Raw genomic sequence first — 20,346 nt, 5'->3', positions numbered from 1 at the left:
TTTCTGCCCCTTGCCTGCTCACACACACTCTGCCTGTCTCTCTCTCTCTCTCTCTCTCTCTCTCTCTCTATCCCTCAAAAATAAATAAACATTAAAAAATAAATGAAAATAAACTTTAAAAAATTTTAAAAAAAGATTCTGTTTCTCCCTCTCTCTGCCCCTCCCCTTTACACCCACGTGCATACACACATGCACATACTCTCTCTCCCTAAAATAAATAATAAATAAATAAATAAATAAATAAATAAATAGTATGTCTCTTCACATGATGACATCATAATGATAAGGAACATAGATTCTTATACAGAGTTTAAGCCATAACCCCACTAGTTACAACCTTCAGGACCTTGGGTGAGTACCTAACACGTCTGTAAATCAGTTTCTTCATCTGTAAAATAGAGATAATATCATATCCTCATAGGGTTATTAAAATTAAAATATTTGGCATATATAAAAATGCATTTAATTGCTGGTTATTTTTATTAATACTATATTTTTAGGGACTAATTTTCATAAGGCAGATATATACAAATAAAAAGTATTTTAAAAATCGATTTTATTTGCTTTTAAATGAAACCTATGCTGTACTTTTATTTCAATACATATGCATGTATTTCCAAATGGAGTATAGCAAACATAATATTACAAACAAAAAAGACCAATACTATCAACTGTATTTTTTAAGGTATGGCTTTTGATAGCAGTTTAAATTGGAACAAATTTTCTTGAAAACAATTTTTAAATATTTGAACCCTTTGATAATATATTCCAGTTGTTGAGAATGCAGTCTATAAACTTATAAAAAATAAGCAAAATAAATAAAAAGATAATATAATTTATTTAACAAACCTTCCTGATGTGTTATTTTATATGATACCTCACTGAAATATTTTGTTAAATTTTGTAAAATACATTCAATGTGGTAGTTTCTGAAGTTTGGCATGCATTAAAATGGCCTAGAGGAGTTGTTAAAAGATCAGTTCTACCTCCAATCCACTTAAGAGTTCTGATTCAGTAGATCTGGGCATGTGTAGCCCCAAATTTATATTTCCAAGTTCCTATGTGATGATGGTACTGTTGTTTCTGAGATCATACTTTAGGGTCTTTGATTTATTGAAATCCTACTTTATATTTAAAATAAATATAACACAAAGGGAAAGACTAGGTAAACAATTAAAGAATGCTATTAAGTGGGAAAGATGAGAAGTATATGGTACCAATAAAAACATATAAAATAATGTAAGAAGAAACTAAGAAACTTAGAAACTAAGAAGAAGCTAAGAAACTTAGAAAAAACTAAGAAAAGATAAAGTAAAATAAACAATTTATTAACTAGGTGGATATAATGCTGGGCAAATTTTCCTATGTTTGTATTACTGCTTTTTAATGTTCAATGCAATACATTTTTTTAAAAAGTCCAAAATTATGTCAACTGTAACTCTACAGTAATGACTTATTTGAATTTGGAAAATCTTTTTTTCCTCATCCTTATGCCAGTATTTATGCCAAATGTTGATCTAATGTTGACAGAGTCCAAAATGTGAGTGCCAGGAATCTGACTCACATACTTGCATTTTGTATAATTTTACACCTTATATTTTCTTTGTGTTCTTACTATCTTACTAATTCTAAATAGTTTTATTGCTATCAAATAGCTTAAGATTTTTCAAGAGAATATTTCATGTTTTTGCTATCAAAGAATGAGTTTAATGTTTATTAAGAGAGTCTGATTATTTTACACTTTAGTCACAAAATGAGTTGGCTAACTGAATCAGTAGTTTTCTTTTTAGCGAGGAATGCTCTGCTAAAAATGAAGTCATTTCTGGTATATCTGATGAATTGCTTTCCCAGATTCTCTCTTCTTTTTATTTTTTTTTCTGTCTTAAAGCCTATACTCTAGAGATTTATATTAGGATATTGGCCATTTTCTAGAAGTTAATGAACTAGTTAGAAGCTGCATGTTGCATGTAGTTGCTACAATTAAAGGAAATTTAATTAATTCATATGCAATCCAAAAGAAAGCTCATATTATGTAAATGAATAGCTAGAACATATCCTTTCTGACAGTAATTATCCATGACTAACACTGAACTTAAGTTTCAGCTGAGATTAAATCAATTTAATCTGATCAACATGTCAAAGATTTCTTTTAAGTACATTTAGGCAGATGACACACTAAATGAATTTTAATCAAGAACTTATATCCTGCTGTCTCATAACTTGATAAAGTAACATTTGTTCCCCAAAAAAGTGCTGTATGTTTAACAAGTACATCATTTTATAATTTCTATGCCTTCAGAGCAGTATAAAAACTCCTCAAAAGATTTGAGACAAAGATGAGACCTTTAAAGATAAAAGACACCAAGTTTTAAAGCAAAATAATTCCATAGAATTCTAAAAATTTTTTCTTCAGATTCTCAATCATGATGCAATCCTCTTCAAGTGATTACATATGTAATATACAATTTACCAAAGAGTACTTAATATAGAATGGATCTAAATTGAAATAAACTTTAATATAATGTACTTATTTTTATTTGTAAGGTGCTATGTTAGTTGCTATAGGACAGATGAAAAGAACCGTCATTGACACTTTTTGTAGTGGCTCACAAAGGGCATAAGGCAGGATTTGAGTGTGCCCAAGTAGGGAGGAAAGTTGGAGGGACACAACTTGGAGAGTGAGATGGATAATAACAGGTAAGACCTCACAAGCAATGTATCACGTCACAGTTGAGGTTATGTCCTACAAATGGATTCGGAGTTCAGAAAGCTGCTCTAGGATTAGACACGGTATGGAATAAACAGATACTGGATTGAAAACAGAAAGAGCAGACGAAGGTAAAAGATTGTGATGAGCTAACTACTTCTAATGATTCCAATGGAATATAAACATAATTAATTTAGAGTGCCAAGTTATTTGAGGTGTTAATTGTCTCATAAAAATGTATAATGCTAAAGTACCAAATATAAGTATTACGTTAACTTTGACTTGTTAAACAAACAAACAAACAAAAACCAGATTTTGGAATTGAACAGGATTACAGTCTTTGCTTTTCCATTACATATTAGTCTGACCTCATCTAGGCTGTAATGTCTTTAGGTCTGATATTCAAATGGTAAAATAAAAGGGAACTGATAAATTATGTTCAGATTTACTCTCATCCAATCTCTTCATTTAAGAATGCTTGGCAAAACATAATTTTAATAAAAGCTAATATCCAAGAAATATATTAATCTTTCTCTAGAATGTTTAATATTTAAACTTCACCTGCATTAAACAATCACATACTCAATATTTTCTAGTTTAAATATTTTCATACTCTAGAAATAGCATCAGACATACAAAATGTAAAATTATTATTGTTTAAAAAGTTTTTTAATGTTTATTTTTGAGAGAGAGGAGAGTACAAGCAGGAGCAGAGAGGGAGAGACAGAATCTGAAGCAGGCTCCAGGCTCCGAGCTGTCAGCACAGAGCCCAATGCAGGGCTCAAACCCACAAACCACAAGACTGTGACCTGAGCCCACGTCAGATGCTTAAACTGACTGAGCCACCCAGGTGCCCCAAATGCAAAATTATTTTTAACGTAGGTTTTCTAATTTCTCCTTTCTAAGATTTTGTGATGATATATTCTATTTCTATATCATGTTAATAATTACAACAATGGGCCTAAAATCAGTCCTTTAATTTACATTCCAACTGTCACTACCAGTGAAATTTCTGGGCAATTAGTTAAAATTGGTGAGTATCAATTTCCTTGTCTAACTAAAAAATAGAAGAAACTCTATAAGTATTATTTAAATGAATAAATAAAATGAGGATAATAATAATAAGCATAGGGTAATATGATTGAGCCTATGAGAGGATAGCATAGAGATATCCTTTATGAGATAATGCATTGCATGTACTTGGCTTAGAGTATGACAGATGTAGTTATTATTATTAATAATTATCATTTATGATCAATTTGGCATAGACTTAATATCACTGGAATGAATAAAGAACAGCTTTTGACAACTCTAGCTTTTATTATGTTCATTAGAAATGTATTTGTGGGAGTGTTGAGGTGTGTTTTTCTAAATAATATACCTAAAAATTTTAAATAGTATCCACTACATAAGAATTCCCCTCACCCGCAAAAAAAAATAAAGAAAGAAAAATAAAAAAGAAAGAAAAAAACCCTAAATTTATCTAATTACATATTTTGATTTATAAATAAGTATAATACTTTGGTGATATTTTGTTACCCACATAAAGAAAAATTGCAAAACTCTTCAGTAAATGCAAAATACAATTTCACACTGTAAATGAATAAAACACATTCGGTCCTCACTAACTTCATGGCAAGTAGCAGTTCAAGTAAATATTCTAATGCCTGCAGAAGATTGAGCACAGTTATGATCTTTTCATGACCTTTAATGATTAGGATATGTATTTCCTGCTGCTACTTTGTGAAGTTGGTGAAAACAAGGCTACCTGATTGATAGTTTGCCCAGGGTGCCACTACTGAAAGACAGTTTGAATGACCACCTAACAGTAGTTCAGTGAATTTGGAACCTTCTTCCCCATCTTATTTTAAACATCCTATTGGACTTCTGTAAGCACTTTCATGTAATTCTGCATTCAGATTTATTTTAAAAGAAGTAAATATGAAAAAAAAAAAGATAAGTACAGAAAAAGCCAGGAATTCAGTTAAATTGCAACCATCCAAATTATAGTTCCTGTTTAACTCAAGGAAATTTTTGCCAACACAGATAGTTTTTCATGTGTCATTATGAGAAGTTAGATAATTTGAGATCACTAGCTAATAGTTATTTCTTTGAAGTTCTCAACTGCAGTATAATTCCAATAGCAGAACACTGAAAGAGCCCAAGATACACGCTCAAAACTGTTTCCAACCTCAACTAGAGACCTTGATCACAAAGTACACCAAAATTTATCCTACTCCTTAATTTTATCTTTTCCAAATAACAACTAGGAGCCAAGATTTCTCTATCAACTTAATATTTCAATCCTACTGAGAACTTAGAGTAATACTTGTGGTTATACACTTTACCAGATAAAAATAATTTCATCATCTGTGTGATTTATTTAGATCACAGAAATGGGTTGGAAGCCAAAGAAATCTCACTTGCTAATACTTGCTATTAGTAGCTAGAAATGCAATGACATTATAGACATATCAGTAAAGAGATAAATTGATAAACTGATAGATGGATAGATCATAGGTGAGTATATGGTATTTAAAACTTTTTTAAAATATGACTGATTATTAAAAAGAAAAAAAATATTTTTAAATATTTTAGTTCTGTGAAGATTATGAGTTATGAGTTATATTAAAAGAAAAAAAGTAATCCTTTTGCTTAGTAACTAGTGGCTACTGTTCTCTATGAATGATTTTGACCCTTATAATAAATAAGAAAATAAATCAATTAACAGACATAAAATAAAAGTATTTTATAGAAGTCTATGTAAGGAGACTAAAGACATATGTTAAATCATCTGTGATACTTAAAATATTTCAGGCTTTGGAATAAACCCAAATCATAAAAAATATCTAACTTCCTATTTACATAAAAACTTAAAGCAGTAGATAGATTATTCTCAAATAATGTAGATATTTTCACACAATGATAAAGAATATTAAATAGCAAAATAAAAATTTTAAACTGAAGATCAAACATTGTAATGGAAGGGTAGATTTGTGTAGGCAATCTTCAGGTTCATTGTAATGCTGATTGCTGGAGTCAGACCAACAACATGACTAATGGAGAATTGAGGAAGAAATGAAGACAACAATTTTTGTACTGGCTGTAATCATAAATGGCTGCTAGAAGAGGAACATTGCTTTTAGAATTTAAAAGTTTCAGTTTTATGGGTACAAAGGAGGGTACTTGTTGTGTTGAGCACTGGTTGTTAAATGTAAGTGATGAATCGTTAAATTCTAGTCCCGAAACCAATATTACACTACATGTGAATTAACTAGAATTTAAATAAAAACTTAAAACAAGCCAAAAACTAACAATGAAACAACCCAACACTTTTCCTAGTGAAAAAGGCTTCAATTTTAAAATCCACTTCAATAAATTATTTTGATATGCTCACTTACCATTGAAAAAGTATTGTTTTTATATAGTGTTTTTAATTCGTTGATTTTATATTTTTAATTAATAGACTTATTTTTTGAGTATTTTTTGGTTCATATCAAAATTCTGTAGGAAATACAGAGAGTCAGTTAAGCCAATCATAAGAAGACAAATACAATATGATTCTAATTATGAGCTTCTTAGAGATGTCAAAATCATAAAGACATAAAGTAGGATGGTAGTTTGACAGGGGCTGGGGGAGGGAGAATGGGTAGTTCCTGTTTAATGGGTAAGAGTTTCAGTTCTGCTAGAGAGGAGCTAAGATGGTGGAACAGCATGGAAGTTTTTTGTGTGTCTCGCGTCCATGAAATACAGCCAGACCAACACTAAACCATCTTACACACCTAGAAAACTGATGAGAGGATTAACACAACAATATGCACAACCTGAACCACAGAATTCAGCAGGTATGTGGCGCAGAGGGGTGAACTTGGGGATAGAGAAGCCGGCGGCAGGCAGGGACCTGCTTTTGCCGGCAGAGAAAGGACGGAGACTGGAAGGGTCGGGGGAGAACATGGGAAAAGCACCCCCCCCCAAAAGCAGCTGCAGAGAAAGTGGAAAATTGGAAACAGCCACAGGGACTAAACTAAAAAGGGAGAAAAGAGAAAGGAGAGGGTTTAAATTCCATTAAGACTGTAAACAAGGGGAGCACAAAGGCTGCAACTCCACAGCTCAATACCTGGTGGTGCTGTGGTGGGAAGGGCGAATCCCCAGGAAAAGAGTGGGGTCCGGGAGGTTCTCAGGCCACACGGGGAAAAGCGGCTCCACTGCTGGAATGACATTTGGTAGAGACTGTTGAAGCCACCTGGTCCCAGCAGACCCCAGAAAGTGGCCACATTCGCTGGTGCTGGGTCAAGGTCGTTAAGGGTGAAGCCTGGTGCCAGATGTGTGTTGTGATTTTCCATAATCCCTGCTGCTGCTGCTGCTGCTGCTGCTGCTGCTACACTGTCTCGCTAACATTTTCTGGGATGGGCTGGCACCTGGCTGCAGTCTTGGGGCACCAGCAACAACAGGGTCCAGCGGGCATACCTGGGTGCAGCTGACATTTGACCATTGCTTGGTGAGACCCTCCCAAACAGGGGCAGAACGGGTCAAAGCCTCAGTCCTTCAGAAATAAGGGGCCGGGGAAAACAGCCACATCTAAGACAAAACTTGGGAGACAGGTAATGCCTGGGGCCTGGTCACGGAGAGTGAAGAAGCAGAGAGTGGGTGAGAGCTGAAGACGGAGGACAGGTGTGTGATTGCTGATCCGGGAAAACACTGGGTAGCTGGGTGGCTAGTTTCATCGCTCCCGCGCATGCTCCTATTCACCTACAAGCTCCACAACAATTCACCCCCAGTAGGCTAGCAGAGCCATCTAGTGGAGAGCAGAGCTGTTACACTGAGCCCCACCCAACTGGGCCAAATTCTCTCTTCAAGAACACAAGTCTCACTGCTGGCTTAATTTATGGACTATAAAGAGCTACATAGACTGACTTCTAGGGGAAAACAAAGCAATTTCAGTCCTACTTCAATCTGTTAGCAAATTCATCTATTCAATTTTCTTTCTTTTTTGTTCTTTTTCCTTTTTCTTTTTTACAATTCTTTTTCTTGAATACAGAAAGAGAAAAATTCATTTTTATTTTTAATTTTTATTAAATATCTTTTCTTAATTTGTATTACTATATTTTTTACGTTTGTGTAAATTTTTTCAAATTCTACTTTACTTCCATCATTTTATATTAGTCTACTTCAGTGTAATCACCTTTTCCAATTTTCAAACAATTTCCTTTTTTTCTTTTTTCTTTTTTTCTCTTTTTCATTTCTTTTCATTTTCTTGAATGCAGAAAGAGAAAAACTTCATTTTTACTTTCAATTTCTATTAAAATATTTTAATTTAACTTTTATTACTATATTTTTTGCTGTTATGTAAATTTTTTCAAATTCTATTTTACTTCCATCATTTTATTTTAGTCTACTACAGTGTACTCACTTTTTCAAATTTCCAAACGATTTTTTTCTTTTTTTTCTTTTCTTTCTTTTTATCTTTTCTTTTTTTTAAATACAGAAAATTAAAAACTTCATATTTATTTTTAATTTTTATTAAAAATATTTTTCTTTAATTTTTTTCTATTGTATTACTTACTTTTGTGTATATTTTTTCAAATTCTATTTTACCCCCATCATCTTATTTTAGTCTACATCAGTGTATTCATTTTTTCAAATTCTCAAATGATTTCCTTTTTTTCTCTCCCCCCCCCTTTTTTTTCTCTAATCTGTCAAACCACTTTCAACACCCAGAGCAAAACACACCTAGGCTCTAGCATCATCTATTCGATTTTTGTGTGTGTGTTTTTAATTTTTTAATTTTAATATGTTTTAAATTTTAACCTTTTTTTCAATTTCAATTTTTCTACCTCATTAATTCCTTTTCTCCCATCAAAATGACAATATGAAGGAATTCACCCCAAAAGACAGCATGAAGAAACGACAGCCAGAGATTTAACCAACACAGATACAAGCAAGATGTCTAAACCAGAATTTAAAATCACGATAATAAGAATACTAGCTGGAGTGGAAAATAGATTAGAATCCCTTTTTGCAGAGATAAAAGAGGTAAAAAATAGCCAGAATGAAAGTAAAAATGTGATAACTGAATGCAAACACGGATGGATGCAGTGGCGGCAAGGATGGATAGGGCAGAACACAGAATCAGTGATATAGAGGACAAACTTATAGAGAATAATGAAGCAGAAGAAAAGAGGGAGATGAAGGCAAAAGAGCACATTTTAAGAATTAGAGAAATTAGTGACTCACTAAAAAGGAACATCAGAATCATAGGGGTCCCAGAAGAGGAAGAGAGAGAAATAAGGGTAGAAGAGTTATGTGAGCAAATCATAGCAGAAAACTTTTCATTAACCTGGGGAAAGACACAGACATCGAAATCCAGGAAGCACAGAAGACCCCCATTAGATTCAACAAAAAACCGACCATCAAAAATGCATATCATAGTCAAATTCACAAAGTACTCAGGCAAGGAGGGAATCATGAAAGCAGCAAGGGAAAAAAAGTCCCTAATCTATAAGGGAAGACAGATCAGGTTTGTTGCATATCTACAGAAACTTGGCAGTCCAAAAGAGAATGGTGGGATATATTCAGTGTGCTGAATCAGAAAAATATGCAGCCAAGAATTCTTTATCCAGCAAGGCTGTCATTCAAAATAGAAGAGATATAAAGTTTGCCAGACAAACAAAAAGGAAAGGAGTTTGTGACCACTAAACCAGCCCTGCAAGAAATTTTAAGGGGGATCCACTGAAGGGAGAAAAGATAAACATATATATATATGTGTGTGTGTGTGTGTGTGTGTGTGTGTGTGTGTGTGTGTATCATACTAATGGTCAACAAAAGAAAGCCAGAGTAGCCATACTTATATCAGACAATGTAGACTTTAAAATAAAGACTGTATCAAGAGATGCAGAATGGCATTATATCATAATCAAGGAGTCTATAGACCAAGAAGACCTAACAATTGTAAATGTTTATGCGCCAAATGTGGCAGCACCCAAATATATAAATCAATTAATCATAAACATAAAGAAACTCATTGATAGTAATACCTCAATAGTAGGAGACTTCAACACCCCACTCACAGCAATGGACAGATCATCTAATCAAAAAAATCAACAAGGAAACAATGGCTTTCAATGACACACTGGACCAGATGGACTTAACAGATATATTCAGAACATTTCATCCTAAAGCAGCAGAATATACATTCTTCTCAAGTGCACATGGAACGTTCTCCAGAATAGACCATATACTGGGACACAAATTAACCCTAAAAAGTACAAAAAGATCAAGATTATACCATGCATAGTTTCAGACCACAATGCTATGAAACTTGAAATCAACAACAAGAAAAAATTTAGAAAGGTAACAAATACTTTTGGACTGAAGAACATCCTACTAAAGAATGAATGGGCTAACCAAGAAGTTAAAGAGGAAATTAACAAGTATATGGGAGCCAATGAAAATGATAACACCACAACCCAAAACCTCTGGGACACAGCAAAGGTGGTCATAAGAGGAAAGTATATAGCAATCCATGCCTTCCTAAAGTAGGAAGGAAGATCTCAGATACACAACCTAACCTTATGCCTTAAGGAGCTGGAAAAAGAACAGCAAATAAGACCCAAAACCAGCAGAAGACAGGAAATAATAAAGATTAGAGCAGAAATTAATGCTATCAAAACCAAAAAAAAGAAAAAAAACAACAACTGTAGAACAGATTAGTGAAACCAGAAGCTGGTTCTTTGAAAGATTAACAAAATAGATTGAAAGAAGAAAAAGGAAAGGACCAAATAAATAAAATCAAGAATGAAAGAGGAGAGATCACAACCAACACAACAGAAATAAAAACAATAATAAGAGAATATTATGAGCAATTACATGCCAATAAAATGGGTAATCTGGAAGAAATGGACAAATTCCTAGAAACATACACACTACCAAAACTGAACAGGAAGATATAGAAAATTTGAACAAACCCATAACCAGTAAGGAAATCTAATTAGTGATCAAAAATCTGCCAAAAAACAAGAGTCCAGGGCCATATGGCTTTCCAAGGGAATGCTACCAAACATTTAAGGAAGAGTTAACATGTACTCTCTTCAAGCTATTTCAAAAAATGAAATGGAAGGAAAACTTCCAAACGCTTGTTATGAAGCCAGCATTACCTTGATTCCAAAACCAGTCAGAGACCCCACTAAAAAGAACTATAGACCAATTTCCCTGATAAACATGTATTCAAAAATCCTCAACAAGATATTAGCCAACCGGATCCAATAATACATTAAAAAAATTATTCACCATGACCAAATGAGATTTACACCTGTGAGGCAGGGCTGGTTCAATATCCGCAAAACAATTAACGTGATTCATCACGTTAATAAAAGAAAGGACAAGAACCATATGATCCTCTCAATAGATGCAGAGAAAGCATTTGACAAAATACAGCATCCTTTCTTGATGAAAACCCTCAAGAAAGTAGGGATAGAAGAAGCATATCTCAAGATCATAAAAGCCATATATGAAAGACCCAATGCTAATATCATCCTCAATGGGGAAAAACTGAGAGCTTTCCCCCTAACGTCAGGAACAAGACAGGGATGTCCACTCTCCCCACTGTTCTTCAACATAGTATTGGAAGTCTTAGCCTCTGCAATCAGACAACACAAAGAAATAAAAGGCATCCAAATCGGCCAGGAGGAGGTCAAATTTTCACTCTTCGCAGATGACATGATACACTATATGGGAAACCCTAAAGATTCCACCGAAAACCTGCTAGAATTGATTCATGAATTCAGCCAAGTTGCAGAATATAAAATCAATGCACAGATATCGGTTGCATTCTTATACACCAACAATGAAGAGACAGAAAGATAAATCAAGGAATCCATCCCATTTATAGTTGCACAAAAAACCCATAAAATACCTAGGAATAAATTTAACCAAAGTGGTGAAAAATCTATACAATGAAAAGTATAGAAAGCTCATGAAAGAAATTGAAGAAGACACAAAAAAATGGAAAAAGATCCCATGCTCCTGGATAGAAAGTACAAATGTTAAAATGTCGATACTACCCAAAGCAATCTACATATTCAATGCAATCCCTATAAAAATAACACCAGCATTCTTCACAGAGCTAGACCAAATAATCCTAAAATTTGTATGGAACCAGAAAAGACCCTGAATAGCCAAAGCAATCTTGAAAAAGAAAAACAAAGCAGGAGGCATCACATTCCCAGACTTCAAGCTATACTACAAAGTTGTAATCATCAAGACAGTATGGTACTGGCACAAGAAAAGACACTCAGATCAATGGAACAGAATAGAGAACCCAGAAATGGACCCACAAATGTATGGCCAACTAATCTTTGACAAAGCAGGAGAGAATATCCAATGGAATAAAGACAGTCTCTTCAGCAAGTGGTGCTGGGAAAACTGGACAGCGACATGCAAAAGAATGAACCTGGACCACTCTCTTACATCATACACAAAAACAAACTCAAAATGGATGAAAGACCTCAATGTAAGACAGGAAGCTGTCAAAATTCTCGAGGAGAAAGCAGGCAAAAACCTTTTTGATCTTGGCCGCAGCAACTTCTTACTCAACATGTCTCCATAGGCAAGGGAAACAAAAGCAAAAATGAACTACTGGGATTTCATCAAAATAAAAACCTTATGCGCAGTGAAGGAAACAATCAGCAAAACTAAAAGGCAACCGACAGAATGGGAGAAGATATTTGCAAATGACATATCAGATAAAGGGTTAGTATCCAAAATTTATAAAGAACTGATCAAACTCAACACCCAAAAAACAAATAATCCAGTGAAGAATGGGCAAAAGACATGAATAGACACTTCTCCAAGGAAGACACACAGATGGCCAACCGACACATGAAAAAATGCTCAACATCACTCATCATCAGGGAAATATAAATGAAAACCACAGTGAGATACCACCTTATACCTGTCAGAACGGCTCACATTAACAACTCAGGCAACAACAGATGTTGGTGAGGATACGGAGAGAGAGGATCTCTTTTGCATTGTTGGTGGGAATGCAAGCTGATGCAGCCCCTGTGGAAAACAGTATGGAGGTTCCTCAAAAAACTAAAAAATAGAACGACCCTATGATCCAGCAATTGTACTACTAGGCATTTATCCACAGGACACAGGTGTGCTGTTTCAAAGGGACACATGCATCCACATGTTTATAGCAGAACTATCAACAATAACCAAAGTATTGAAAGAGCCAAATGTCCATCGATGTATGAATGGATAAAGAAGATGTGGTATATATATGCAATGGAGTATCACTCGGCAATCAAAATGAATTAAATCTTGCCATTTGCAACTACGTGGATGGAACTGGAGGGTACTATGCCAAGTGAAACTAGTCAGTCAGAGAAAGACAAAAATCATATGACTTCACTCATATGAGGACTTTAAGAGACAAAACGGATGAACATAAAGAAAGGGAAACAAAAATAATATAAAAACAGGGAGGGGGACAAAACAGAAGAGACTCATAAATATGGAGAACAAACTGAGGGTTACTGGAGGGGCTGTGGGAGAGGAGATGGGCTAAATGGGTAAGGGGCACTAAAGAATCTACTCCTGAAATCATGTTGCACTATATGCTAACTAATTTGGATGTAAATTTTAAAAAATAAAAAATAAAATTAAAAAAATAAAAAAAAACAAAAAAGTGAAAAACTAAAAAAAAAAAAAAAAAGAAAGAGTTTCAGTTCTGCAAGATGAAAAGAGATGTGGAGAGCTCTGAAAACCGGTGATAATGTTTGCGCAATAATATCAGTGTACCTCACACCACTGGGCTGCACACTAAAAATGTTTGAAAAGGTAGTTTCATATTTTTTTACTACAATATAAATTTGGAAAAAAACATTAAAGTCCAAAGAGTTCTTATATATCTCCTCTTTCCAAAGTACACAACCTTCCCCACCACCAACAAAACTTGATCATCCACTATTTGCAAAGAAGAGCCTTTGCTTCCTGAGTCAACTCATTACCACTCTAAGACACTATACTTCCACGATTAATTATAAAACCTCAATCTCAGTCATTTTTGAGGTTTTTGTTTTCCTCCTTGAGGGTGTAAGTCAATGTAAGGGTGAATTTTCTGAAATAGTAAGGCATGAGAGATCAATTCATTTGACCTTAGGTTCAGAACACACAGTTTGTTATTTTACAACTTTATTTCCTATTCCCATGGTCACTCAAATTTCTATGCACATAAGACAACAACACATAAGACAATAACGAACAACATAAGACATAAAGCACCTTCTCTACTCTCATACCTTATTTCCTTTAACCACCTACTTCTTCCCGTCACCAGCTGTGGTTTAAATCTAATACATATCCAATTCTCCAAAAATCTTTGTTTATCCTCATAATCCCTCAATTCCCATGACTTAGGTGTTTGGAATAAAAATAGGCATTTTAGGCTGTTCACACACTTCACTTCTCAGAGGTAACAGACACGGGTTCAATCCACTGCTTGAATTGGACAAATGTCAAGGAGAAAATAATAGAATACTACCTCAAAAGTGTTATGTCACTGCTTTATAATGTAAGGACATATAACTCTGCCCTGTAGGGTTATGGAAGCCTTATTAGAGGAGAAAAGACCAGCACTGTATGGGAATTAGCCATGTAAAGAAAAGAATCATAAAAGGAGACTTTGAACAAGGTGTGAATATACGCACAAGATGATTTAATGTTACCAAAAGGCAAAGATTATGGTTGAGATTGTTAGAGGATGTGGTGCCCAAATTAGAGACAGGATTATAATAGCAGCCCTGAAGGTTATGTTAAGGATGTGTTACTGTGGCAGTAGAAGCTAGTATGTGATAGTTTTAAGGATGAATCTATATGGAGGATAGAAAATAAACACCAGCTAGGAAGCTACCACCCTGGCCCACATAAAAATAATGTGAGTCAGAACAAGGACATCTATTAGAAACTCAATATATGGAGCAATATAATATCAGTCATAAAGAGAGGAGGCAAAAAGAGAAACACTGAACATAAATTAAGAGTCTAAGAGTAGTTATAAGTAAAGATAATTTTGTCAACAGCTTTGTAAGTGGTTGAAGAAATTCTTAGTCTCAATATACTTGAATAATAATAACAGTAAGCACAATAAATAATTGGTTGTGGATGAAAATGACACAATTTAGGCTGGAATCCGAATAGCTTTAATTGCATTAATTTACAACATTGTGTTATTTTTCATCAAAACTCACTCATCTCACATAGAAGAATGGGAAAGTAAGATGATGATGATTATTACTATCAAGAGTAATCGTTCTACTTGTCAAGTGTGGTGGAAAGATTTGACAGGCAGGGAAATTCACCACTATACTGATGGGGAGAACATGATGGAAGGATTTGAATGGATGAAAACCAGAAGCAACTCAAAAGAAAGTATTGCAAGCAGGGTACAAAGAACAGGGTACAAGTAGGGAAAATAAGGTAGTTTTCTGAATTCTTGCCTGGTAAATTGCTTTACTACTTTAACATCACTTATAGTCATGGAATTAAGTCTAACATACTCTTGTCAGCTGAAATGACAATCCATTATGTTTCTTTGACATATGGAAAATTAAAAAAATTCTCCTTCTATTCACCCAGATAACAGGAGACGTTTTTAGATGTAAAATTGCCAAGCTGTTGTCTTCTTTTATTTTTTAAGTTACTGTTTATTATCTCCATTATATTAATAAGTTCTAATACTTATGTGGCTTTCACATGAGTCAGAAAATTAAGCTGTATGTAGCAGAAATATAATTTGCATATATTAAAGCTAATTATCTTAACAATGAAATGAATGTCATATTAGAACTTTTAATATATTTGTTTTTAAAATCTTAGTTATTTTTTTGAAGTTCTTATTTTAATTCCAATTATTAAAATACAGTGTAATATTAGTTTCAGGTGTATAATATAGTGATTCAACACTTCCATAGAACATCCAATGCTCATCACAATAGTGTCCTCCTTAATCCTCATCACCTATTTAACCCATCCCCCCAACAACCTCCCCTCTGGTAACCACCAGCTTGTTCTCTATAGTTAAATAGAATCTGTTTATTGGTTTGCCTCCCTCTCTGTTGCTTTTCTCCCCATTGCTTGTTTGTTTTGTTTCTTAAATTCCACATATGAGTAAAATCATACGATATTTGTCTTTCTCTGACTGACTTATTTCACTTAGCATAGTATTTTCTAGCTCTATCCATGTTGTTGCAGATGACAATATTTCATTCTTTTTTATGGCTGAGTAATATATATATATATATATATATATGTATATATATATATATATATGTATATATATATATATATATATATATATATATATACATATATATATGTCCTTTTTTCTTTATCCATTCATCAGTCAATGGACATTTGGGATCTTTTCACAATTTGGCTATTATAGATAATGTTGCTATAAACATCAGGTGCATGTGTCCCTTTGAACTAGTAATTTTGTATTCTTTGCATAAATACCTAGTAGTGCAATTCATCTATTGAGGGACACATGGCTGTTTCCACAATTTGGCTATTGTAAATAGTGTGGCAATAAACATAGGGGTTCATGTATCCCTTTGAATTAATATTTTTGTAGTTTATGGATAAATACCCAGTAGTGTGATTACTGGATCATAGGGAACTTACATTTTTATGTTTTTGAGGAACCTCCATACATCTTTCCAAAACAGCCACAGCAGACTGCATTCCCACCAACAGTGAAAGAGGGTTTCTTCTCCACATCTTCACCAACACCTGTTATTTCTTGTATTGTTAATTCTAGCCATTCTGACAGGTGTAAAGTGATATCTCATGGTATATAGCAATATAGGCCTACTTCAAGTAACAAGAAAAGTATCAAATAAACAACCTAGCATTGTACCTAAAAATGCTAGAAAAAGAACAACAAAGACTAAAGCCAGCAGAAGGAAGGGAATGATAAAGATGAGAGCAGAAATAGATGATATAGAACTACAAAAATAAAGCAATAGAACAGATCAATGAAACCAGGACATATTTCTTTGAAAAAAAATTAACAAAATTGATAGACCTCTAGCCAAAAAGAAAAGAGAAAGGACCCAAATTAAAAAAAATGAGAGAGGAGAAATAAGAACCAATACCACAAAAATATGAACAATTATGAAAGAATATTTATGAAAAATTATATGCCAACAAGTGGTCAAACTGGAAGAAATGGACAAATTCCTAGAAACATATAAACTATCAAAATTAAAACAGGAAGAAATAGAATACTTGAACAGACTGACCAGCAAAGAAATAGAGTCAATAATCAAAAAACTTCCAAAAAACAAAAATTCAGGGCTTCACAGGGTAATTATCTCAAAAAGGGTAAAACTTCCAAATGCATTCTATGAGACCAACTTTACCTTTATATATTTGTATTTAAAATCTTATGTAGCCTATGTTCCATTGTGATTTCTAGGTTTGGTCTTACTAATTTATTCTGTAGCTCTACATTCTATTTTTGTTTTGTTGTTGTTTGTTTGTTATTGTTGTTTTGCTTCATATCACTGTATTATTTTAAACGTTCTAAAAGTTTTCAACTTATTCCATATTTATGACTTCTACATATTTGCAATCTCATTTTTCCACAAAATAAAATAAATATTTTAGTTCATCGGTTGACCAAAACAAATGCTTTTTTAGTTATTTTTAAAGATTATTTTATTAATTTTACTAGATAGTTGTTTCCTTAGCCTTCCAAATATTTTGATTGTGGTGTTCTCCCCATCACTGGATTTTGCTTACTTTTAAATTGCTGATAAACTCTCTACAATTTATATAACAAAATATAATCTCTACCATACATAAAGAAATATTTTATCTTTTTATAAATGTTTTAATTTCCATAGTCACATGATAATCTCTATACACCTTTATATCATGTACAATTTGCTTGGATAATATTATCATTTTTCCATTTTACACTGCTGGCAGACAAATATGGCAGATTTGGTGTAAATTTAGAATTATTTCATGATCTGGCACCTCACTCTCCCTACCCTGCCAACATATCTAGCACTGATGCTCTTTTCCAAGGGTTTCTCTCTCATTATGCTTTTCAGGCTCCATGGCCACATGATCCCACTGGAATGATATTTTATGGTGTTTATAACTTGGTGACTATCCTTGTTTCTTTCCTCTGTCTATCTCCTCTTTCTTGGATGTACAGGTTATGTTCTGGAACTCACTACAAAAAGGTAATCACCTAAGTACTGAAAAGTAGACTAAAATATATGTCATTTGTGTTTAGGCTCCAAAGGACCTTATGTTTTAATAGGGATATGAAGTAGCTAAGATGTAAATATATTAAAAAGAAAAAAAATTGTCACATGGTAGATAAAAAATGATATGAAAGTTTGGAGTAAGAGATTTATTTTAAGGGAAAGTAATAACAAAATCTTCCTAACAGAAGTCATATTTGATCAAAGATTTTTAAAAATTGGCTACGAATTTGACAGGTGGAAATTGGTTGGAAAAGGAAAAGCATGGGAAGACAAGAAAGAATATGTTATGTTCTATAAAACTTGGCTCTTGTATCATTTTTATATGACCCTTACAAATAGGTTCAGAGTGATGATTTCCTAAATGTTTTATTATTGTCCCAATAAAGGAAAACACTAGAACCTATGATATCTCTTTTAAACTATTTATTTTTAAGTACTTATCACATATTTTCAAAAATTATATAAAAAGCAGCAATATAGGAGCGCCTGGGTGTCTCAGTCAGTTAAACGTCCAACTTCCGTTCAGGGCATTGATCTCACGGTTTGTGAGTTGGAGCCCCGTGTCAGGCTCTGTAGTCAGAGCCTGAAGCCTTCCTCGGATTCTGTCTCCCTCTTTCTGTCCCTCCCCTGCTTGCCTTCTGTCTCTTTCTCTCAAAAGTAAATAAAAACATTAATTTTTTTTAAAGGCAGAAATAAAGTTTTTCCTAGGTAGTTAGTTCTTTGAGTGGTAGCTCTGAAGTAGAGAATTACCTCCAAAACAAGTTTCCTTTCTGATAACTATCTTTTATGAATACTGACTAAAGCATTTTCCTAATTATTTTTCCTTTTCTTGGTATTTGTAACCTATGAATTAATTTTTTGCTTTCTGTTTTACAAATAAAATAGAAACTAGCCCAAAGTGTTTACTTATCATGTCCTAGGTCACACACTTGATCAGCGATGGCCTCAGGCTTCAATCCATGTATTTTAAATATTAACCATTACATTATTTTGCCCGGATTTTGTGCCAGCTGATTTTTATATTTCTGGTCGAATATATAGAACATATTTATTATAGGCAATTGGAAATGTAAAATATGAGCTTAGTGGAAAGTCTAGGAATCTGAGTTTGACAGCCATCTATATAAAATGATAAGTGATAACATGAGTGAATGCTTTGTAAGAAAAAAAAAGCATAGAAGGGAGTTTGGAAGTAGAGCAACTTGGACTTCAGAAATTTTTTTCACAAGGACTGAGATTACCTTCACCTTTAGTCATAAAAGACTTGGTATTAAAAGTCTTTTATATATATATATATATATGTGTGTGTGTGTGTGTGTGTGTGTATACATATACATATATATATATATGTGTGTATATATATATATGTGTGTGTGTGTGTGTGTGTGTATACATATACATATATATATATATATATATATATATGTGTGTGTGTGTGTGTATATATATATGTGTGTGTGTGTGTGTGTGTGTGTGTGTGTGCGCACTGCCAGGGTTTGAAACCTGGCTTCATCAGTAACTGGTTGTGTAATCTTGAAAATTTTCTTTGTGTCTTTTTACTTTAGTTTTCTCATCTGAAAAACAGAGATGGTAATAAAACAGATTTCACAGACTTATTATAAATTAACATCCTTAAGATAGTAGCTGTCTATTAATAACTATATTACTATTAACTATTATTAACAACAATATTATTGCTGCTGTTGTTATTGTTATTGTTGTTAGTATTGTTCATTCTAATGCATAAACCCAAATGTAGGCAATTTTCAAATTTTCAAAGTTGAAAATTTTATATTGACATTTTCACTTTTCAAAGAATCAGGGCTCTGTATTTTAAAATCACTGCCAGGGTGCCTGGATGGCTCAGTCGGTTAAGCGTACAACTTCAGCTCAGGTCATAATCTTCCGGTTCGTGGGTTTGAGCCCTGGGTAGGGCTCTGTGCTGACAGCTCAGAGCCTGGTGCCTGCTTCGGATTCTGTGTCTCCCTCTCTCTGACCCTCCCCCACTCATGCTCGCTCTCTCTCTCACTCTCTCTCTCTCAAGAATAAACAAACATTAAAAAAATCACTTCCACTCTCACTTTCTGAGAGACACTTGGTGCTGCTTGTTTTCTGGGGAATCTGTGCAGTAAATAAGGTTTTTCAACTTTACCAACATAGTGTTCATATTCAGTTTCCCCCGAGTCACTAATTCAGCTCCCACTTATTTATATTCTTTCAGACTTCTAATATTTTTTGTTGTCTTTCTTCCAGTTCTCCTTATCCTTGTATATATCTTTTAAAATAATTTCTTTTTGGTGGTTTTGAAGGGCTTAAGTAGGGAGCATAATGATGTTCATATGTCCAATATGC

At 33.6% G+C, this 20,346-nt stretch overlaps 1 protein-coding gene and 1 long non-coding RNA gene across 3 annotated transcripts in view; one reads left to right on the top strand and one right to left on the bottom strand.

Annotated features, from left to right (window-relative positions):
* Window positions 1-20,346, bottom strand: part of FSTL5 (follistatin like 5) — a 793,609-nt gene that overhangs the window by 500,096 nt on the left and 273,167 nt on the right. The window lies entirely within an intron of this gene.
* LOC122217743 overlaps window positions 299-20,346 on the top strand; it is a 62,905-nt gene continuing 42,857 nt past the window's right edge. For both annotated transcript variants that reach the window (XR_006201650.1, XR_006201651.1), the window contains exon 1: window positions 299-351. This is a non-coding gene — a long non-coding RNA (uncharacterized LOC122217743). The remainder of the gene's footprint in view (window positions 352-20,346) is intronic.

This window comes from Panthera leo, chromosome B1, assembly GCF_018350215.1.
Source record: "Panthera leo isolate Ple1 chromosome B1, P.leo_Ple1_pat1.1, whole genome shotgun sequence".
NCBI lineage: Eukaryota > Metazoa > Chordata > Mammalia > Carnivora > Felidae > Panthera > Panthera leo.
This window is presented reverse-complemented; position numbering and strand designations above follow the sequence as displayed.